This window comes from Sinocyclocheilus rhinocerous, unplaced genomic scaffold (genome assembly GCF_001515625.1).
Source record: "Sinocyclocheilus rhinocerous isolate Xijiao unplaced genomic scaffold, SAMN03320098_v1.1 scaffold1635, whole genome shotgun sequence".
Taxonomy (NCBI): Eukaryota; Metazoa; Chordata; class Actinopteri; order Cypriniformes; family Cyprinidae; genus Sinocyclocheilus; species Sinocyclocheilus rhinocerous.
In genome coordinates this window covers 1,449,483-1,457,508 of record NW_015627629.1, presented here as the reverse complement: position 1 = coordinate 1,457,508, position 8,026 = coordinate 1,449,483, and positions in this window count along the sequence as shown.

Below are 8,026 nucleotides of genomic sequence, written 5' to 3'. Positions count from 1 at the left end.
CTCACTCACTCTCTCTCTCTCTCTCTCTCTCTCTCTCTCTCTCTCTCTCTCTCCGCTCTGACATCCTCGTGGCTAGTGTGTGGTCCCTCTTGCGCTTGATGCTCATCCAGTGTGCGATGAAAAAATTTACTCACACTCAGGCCATCTTCATCTGAACAGATTTGGAGAAATGTAGCATTACATCACTTGCTCATCAATGGATCCTCTGCAGTGAATGGGTGCCGTCAGAATGAGAGTATGAAAAGCTGATAATCCAAGTAAACAAGCAAGACTTATGCCCATCAATTAATGTCTTGTGGAGTGAAAAGCTGGGTGTTTGTAAGAAACAAATCCATCAAGACATTTTTTAATATAAAACCGTTTTTTCTGCTCAAATATGAGTCCTCCATCCATAATTAGCTTTCTCCAGTGAAAAAGTTGTATCCAAATCTGTTCCGATAAAGAAACAAACTCATGTACACCTTGGAAGGCCTGAGGGGGAGTTATTTTCAGCAAACCTTCATTTTTAGGTGAACTTTTCCTTTAAAACTTATGTTTATAATGAGATCCCATATATAATGTCTATGAGAGTTTTTGATGGAACGTGTGTGCAGGAGACAATATAATCTTCTCATATTTTAATAGATAAACAGAGATAAATATGTCATATAATTAACTATTTTATTAATTAATTTACACCATTTATTTACTGGAAAGCACGATCTAGCTTTAAAATGAAAACTGTAATCTAAAAGTAGAATGCTTGCCCTTATTTTTATTTACTTTTTTTTATTTTTTTTTATTTTTTTATTTTTTCGTTTCAAGAAACTTCTGGAAAAGTAGCATTTATTTATTTATTTATTGACGAAATAAAATGTTTTTTTTATAGCTTTGTTGAGTGGCGATTTCAAAGGCTCATTTCAAAACTTGCCATTATTTTTGAACGCCAGATCCTTCAACGCCAAAGCGGATCCACCAAAAGGCTCCCTGGTGCGTGCTTTCTGAGCAGCCGATTGCAAAACCGGCCTGTTATTGAGCAGCTTAAATACGAAGCTTAATGCACTAGATAAAGTCGGTTATTTGCTGGGCTTTGGAAGCCGAGCACAGGACATTACGGCTGCCCTCTTAATAAAAACTCTTATCTCGAGCATACAGAGGAGCATGCTGTAGATAAGCAGGCAGGCATTATTGCAATAATAGCCTATACTCGTTCCTGTAGACTGTCTTTTGAAGGAGCGGGGTTTTGTCGGTCCGATTAAAGGGAATTAGGCAGTTGACTGTTGACAAGTCTGATTGTAAATTAGAAGTGATATTGGCTAATCAACTTGGCCCAATATACAAAGACGCATTGATAGCCAGCGCGTGCAAGCAGTGTTTCAGATTAGTTTGGATGGGGAAGGTGGTCGCTCATGCATTAGACCTTTAAGGCCTCATGATTACAAGCCATTGTAAAGATGATTTACCACGTACACAAGCCTTTCTTTCACTCTCCTCTCCAGGATAGCGCAGGGTCATCCCGACACGATCATGAAATTCCGCAGATCGGGTCTCACGGGAGTGCTGCTAGACATCTGCTGCCCTTGAGTATGTGCGCAAATCGCTCCGGGCTCCTCATTAAGACTGTTGAAATATCTTCCACTCTAACTCAAAATACTGAGCTCCCGCCAGTGGGGTGCAAGACGGAACGTTTAGCGAATTTTGCCGCTATTAGACGCGCCTCTGAGATCAAGAAGAAAGAAAGCGTCTAGCGCCTGGGAGGAGTCGGATAAATAGAATAACTGATTGGACTGAACGCTCATGAATTATTTATCAACAACAAGGGACAGCAAAATATGGTTTAATTGAAGCATTCGAGTGGAGCGAGTTTTTGGAGTGAATTATAGGAGGAGCCATTAAGGCACAAACGAAAGATTGGGGGGATCTTGAAAATTGCATGTGCGTATTGAAAAGTACAAGTTTTAGTCAAAGTTAATATTTTCATCTGGCATTAAAATGATACAGAAAAATCGCGACAAAAGTCGCCTGTGGTAGCTATAGCAACAGTATAATCCGCATGAGTAGTTTCTGTTAGTACATCCATCATAAACGTGCTTAAATCATCTTTGTTTTATATGCTACTTCATAGATCATTTTTATAGTGTAGCAAATTGTTGAAAAATCAATTTGATGTTTAGCTGGACGCTAGGGGCGCCAAAGGACGACAAAACAAAGATTACGTTCAGAAACAAAATAAATAAATAAAACCAGCCTATGCTGGTTGGCCGGTCTTAGCTGGTTTAAACTGGGCATAACTGGTTTAAACTGGTCATAACTGGTTTAAACTGGTCAAGCTGGTCTCCCAGCCTGGCCAGGCTGGCATTCAGCTGGTTTTAGCTGGTTAGTCAGCTGGTCTCCCAACCATGACCAGCTAAAGTGGTCAAACGCCTCTAAAACCAGCCTGCAAACCAGCTATGACCAGGCAGGCTGGAAGACCAGCTAAAACCAGCCAACAAGCTTAGGCTGGATTCACTTTTTTTTAGCAGGGAAATGATTCAAAATTCCTTGTTTGTGTGTTTTTAATGACACAACGAAAGCATTTGTATAATCTGCAGCATGATCAAATAACATTTAATAGTTTTGCCCTTTTTATTATTAAAACGATTGTACTGTTATGTAAACTGGCATGCTCTTTGATATTTTGTCATTTGTTTCGCTCTGTCTCTGGCATGGGTTAATCTTAAAGAGATCCCTTTAATTTGCAATTCATGAGATGTTTCTCCAGTCCCCTCTATTTTGCCCCTCTTGATTACAAGACACATGCACAATCGATTTGTCCACAAACAGTCTGATATGTGTACAGTGGGCGTGTGATGCACAGCTTGGAGCCTCTCTGTATGGTTTCGTCGGACACTTTAATTAAAAGCAGGGTCACAGGTCGGTCTTTTGCCTGCTTAATGAACTGATGAAACTGTTGAGACGCGATAATTGTGACTATTGATTTGCATGACAGTTTGCGCTCATCTGTGTTTGTTCGCTCTCGTTACCTAGTCGTGCCGTTGTCAAACCTTAAGACAAAGTGTTAAATCTTAAGACTCGGACAATTTAATCATGTGGCCAAGCAAATACCGAGAATGGTCCCCAAGAGACTTAAGAGCTTCAGCACCACGGACAGCACACCACTGACGACACACACCGCAGCTACCGGTCAGTTTGGTGTGTGACTGTCCTGTCACCCTTTAGATGGGGAGAGGGTTTTGAGGGGGCACGAAGCTTATATGTTTATCATGAATAGGCTAAATGAAAATACGTGTTAAGCAGCTGATTACAAATCAGTGTTAGAAGTATTAAAAGTTACACAGGGAAACACAAGATGGCACAAGAGAGAAAGACTTTAAAATAGAGGTTAAATGTGTCAGACGGGTTCATACACATGATGTAAAAAAATATATAATAATAATAATAATAATAATAATAAAAAAACAGATAAATGAATAAAAATGCAGAAAAAATGTAAAAGGAAACTGTAATAGACTGTAATTAGGACTAAGCCTATACCAAACCCATTGCTAGTAAATTTCACAAACAGTTACAAACAAACAGCAATTAACACATTGAATTAAACGTGAAAATCCGAAGTAGACTGTCACATTGGTGGTCACATTGTCAAGTAATTTGTCCCAAGTTTATCTGTAGGTTAGAACATGCACCTCTAAACGCCGAAAACCTCAAACATTATTTAAAAATTAAGTCCAACCTTTACGCGAAAGAGAGTGAGTGCGTCAAAAGAATACACTTCGAACTATATACTTCAACCTTAAAAACACAGGGAACACTTTAGCGTCAGCAACAACCAATACTTAAAATGAGAATATTTTACTCTTTGTAACAATTGAAAATGGGTAAATGACGTCATAATGCCGCATAATCCCATCTCAAGCGTTTGACTGGCACCTGCTTAAACATTTGAAAAGCTGTTAAACATGTATAGATCTAAGGAATCGTCACAAAGCATATTATCATGTCATCTTTGTTCTAGTGTCTCCCTGATCAAGTGGTCCTAAACATTTCACAATTTTGAGATAGAACTGTTGAACTGTTAAGAACCACTGCACCAGAGAGACCAGAAGAGAGCCGACGGCATCCACATCTGAAGCTGTCCAGGACCTCCTCTTCAGCTACAGCGGGGCTGACCATACAGGACGTGTTCCTTGCGTTTAAAAACATCACGACGGAGTGGAACGGAAACTCTTAACACGTGTTTCTAGTAGTTGAATTGTGTTTAACTTAAAAAAAAAAAAACCCCGCTCATGGTAACGCAACGCTTGCAGCCTGAAAAGCAGCGAGATGCTACGGCAAAGTCATAGACCAACAACAATAAAAAATAAAAAAAACACCTGGTGTGTGAACGACATCTTAACGTAGCTTGCGCCATAACTTCGGAAAGGTATTTCTTCTTTAAAAAGCAATCTCTTAATAAAAAATATCTCGTGGAGCACCTGGTTGACGTCACCCATCCGAAATAGCTAAGCGTTCTAAAACGATAAAAGGCTGATTCAAAAGAGCAAACAGTTCTTCTGGAACGGTCTCAGCTCGTCGATAGACAACTTGGGTGTGCTGTAAGCTTTTTATACCAAAGGTGCGTGTACAATTCACACTGGGCTTTTCATTCAGACTGGAATGACGACTCTTCAGGTCCGACCGGCTTTTCTGGGTTCCTGGGCAAAAAGAGCAATCTGCACCGCATCTTCCACGTCCGTTTTACCTATAGGCTGTTCTTTTAAAACTTATGTTTAGTCAATACATAAATCCTCACTCTTTATCATCAGTATGGTCCTGTCAATAGTGGCCCCAAAATGTATTTGGACACTTAAGCATCACTTGAATGTTAGTGTATTAAATAACAAAATCCAAACCAAGTGACAGAAAACAAAATATCAAACCAAGTAGCAACAAACATATTACACTACCCTTTGACAACCAGAATTTGTTCAAATATTTTTCTATTGTTATATCATTTTAATCCTAAAAGGAGTGGGCCTATATATTTTTGTAAAATATTCAGTTTGTAAAGTGTGCTGTGTGTTATATCATGTAAAGCCCAAATTATGACATACACTCGAAAAATATAAATTCCACAATGCTCAGGTCATTTGAATCATCAGTAGCATTCCATAAGTGTGTAGGCTGGTATTTAGATATTCTTGTGATCAAAGGGTGGAAGATTTCAATCAAATATCATCAGATGTAGTTTTTCTTCATAACTGGGTTTTGAGGAAACAATATTTAACTTTACTTTGCTGATTATATTAAGAAAAGATTCTAGCTTTTCTCCTCTATTTTATATTTTTTTATGCTTTTATTTATTTTTTATCTTACTTTTATTGTTTCTCTTGTAAATAAATGCTTTGTGTCATTATTGTCTGTTTCTTTTAGCCTTGTAAAGCACTTTGGTCACTTTGGTTGTATTTAAATGTGCTATACAAATAAACTTGTATTGTATTGTATTGTATAAAACAAAAAAAATAGAATTTAAGTAAATAATTCTGAAAATGTACTTTTGTCTTTGTGCTTAACACAAAATCCAACATCAGCTTGCAATATGCGTGGGGTTTTTTGTATATATATTTTTTTATATGTATATTTTGGTCTTTGTGCTTAAAACATTATCTATATGCAAATAATGTTGAAATTAGAAACTGAATTTTCTCTAGTAAATCATTTTGTACTTGACCATTTTATTTTACTTTTCGAACAACAAAGCATATTTAAAACAACTGACATCTCATTAAATTAATATTAATTTTGGTTAACAAACAAGTTGTTAGTTAATAGCTATCAAACACGCTGATAGTTATTAAAATTGATTATTATATATTAACTGTCATTATTACTGTGAATGCTGTAAACATTAAGCAGACAGCACTTATCATCACACTACCCCAGACAAAAACAACACTTTTTTTCATATTATTTTAAAATCTGCAGTTACAGTATAAAATTACCTGAAAAATATGCTTTTATGAAAAATATTGTTTTTATGATTGCTTTACAGTGAACATCACAATGCATTCAAATCCAGCTGCTTATTGTTGCAGAGAGATGGGAAAAACAATATGCCTTGTGCTTTTTTTTTTTAAAAGCTAGTTCTGCAAAAAATGAGAAACTGGACAGACAATAACGAGAGGAAGAGACAGTAAGCAGGACGGCCTCCTCAAGATCTTGTTGGACAAGCAGTGAACTTGTTTAACTTGCCGTTCTAGAGAAAAGACAGAAAAAGAACAATATAATCACACTTCTGAACTTTTAAAGTCAGCATGACCGCAGTTTAAGGGTTGTTTATTTGTTCATTTATTGGTTTTCCTGCATTTTTAATAAAAACTAGTATATGTCACCAAAGAAACAATAATAATAAAAAAGTTAACACGTGCTTGTTCAATAATATATATATATATATACATACATGCATATTGCTGAAGAATGTATGTGTGTGTTTTAGAGAAACAATCTCTCCCCAGAAAATATTAAATCTGAGGAAAAACTACTAAAATAATTTAACTTTTTTAACTCTAAAAATGCAATGCATTTACTTTTAGTTTTAAACCCTAATTATAATTTACTTTATATGAAAACAAGAAGTCTGAATTCTGAATATGTTTATCTAAATCATTCTTGTGTGATTGTACGTTCCAAACCTCAGTTTGTCACTAAGCAGCTTTCAGGAAGTCCACATACTCATTTTGTCTTGAGGCTTCTGCCTGAAAAAAAAAAGGCAAAATGCAATAAAAAGACTATGAAAGGAAGCATGACAGCATTTTTAACATACTGTATCTTAACATACACATTTGACATTTGCTTTGCACACACAAACTACACATTTACATTTCCAATTAATCGCTTAGTGAACACTTTTATCTGACTTTTAAGCCACTTACAAATGAGCATAGCATATTTGTAGCGCATATTTGTCTGATGTCTGTAACTCAGACAGCTTCATGAATGAAATGACAATTAAATCAGTTGAAGTCACTTGTCAGTTGTAAACAGCATTGTTTGGTACACTACTATACTATTTGGTGGAAGAACTTATTATGATTATTTAAAATAATACCCTTCAAGCATTCTTGCTTTTTATCATATTGTCATTTGGCCATCATTTGCTTTGACGACACAGATCAACCACGAGTGCTTTACAGATCATTGGTGACACATTACAGCTGACTGACTGGAGGTTTACTGGAGGACAAGACACTTGTTGCCGTGATTAGATCCAAATTCCAGGAATATCTTTGCTGTCTCAATGTAATGTTGTTTGGGAGCATTTTAAAAGTTCATGAAAGTCACTGAATGACTGGTCAGACCTGAGTCAACACTACAGAAGAAGGGGGGCAGGATGAAATGTGTGTGTGTGTGTGTGAGAGAGAGAGAAAGAGAGACCAGCGCAGCTCCATCCCTGTATCCTGCAGCTCATCACGGGAGAGGTGAGCTGCAGTCTTCCTCAGCACCTCCACAACATTCTTACACCTACAGACATAGAAAAGTGACATATAGAAAGACAAATAAATTATATTATAAGTCTTATGAGTCATCTGTGGTCCTCTACCATTGAATCTGTGTAAAACTAACTAAATTTTTACATTATTCAGAGAATGTGAGTGGTGCTTGATCATGCAAAAGTTGTTACCATGGCACTGGGTGAATTTGGAGAATTTGGCTCTCTTTTGGGTCACCATAGCAATCTAGTCTCCAGGGCCCATCTCTATCTATTAATTAGGGCTGCACAATTAATCGAATTTCTAATCGCGATTACAATTATGGATGCAAGGCATTCAAGTAGGCTTTTGAATATTGGCATCTATCTATCTATCTATCTATCTATCTATCTATCTATCCATCCATCTATCTATCCATCCACATAGCTTTTTAATTTCCATGTAAAGAAACGCTAAATTAGCTATAATAATGAAGTAGAATTTTCACTAAAGATCAAACTAAAGCATTTTGTTAGTCTATGTTTAATTTAATTTAATTAACATTGAACAACTTTAATGTTTATTGTGATGTCTTTTTA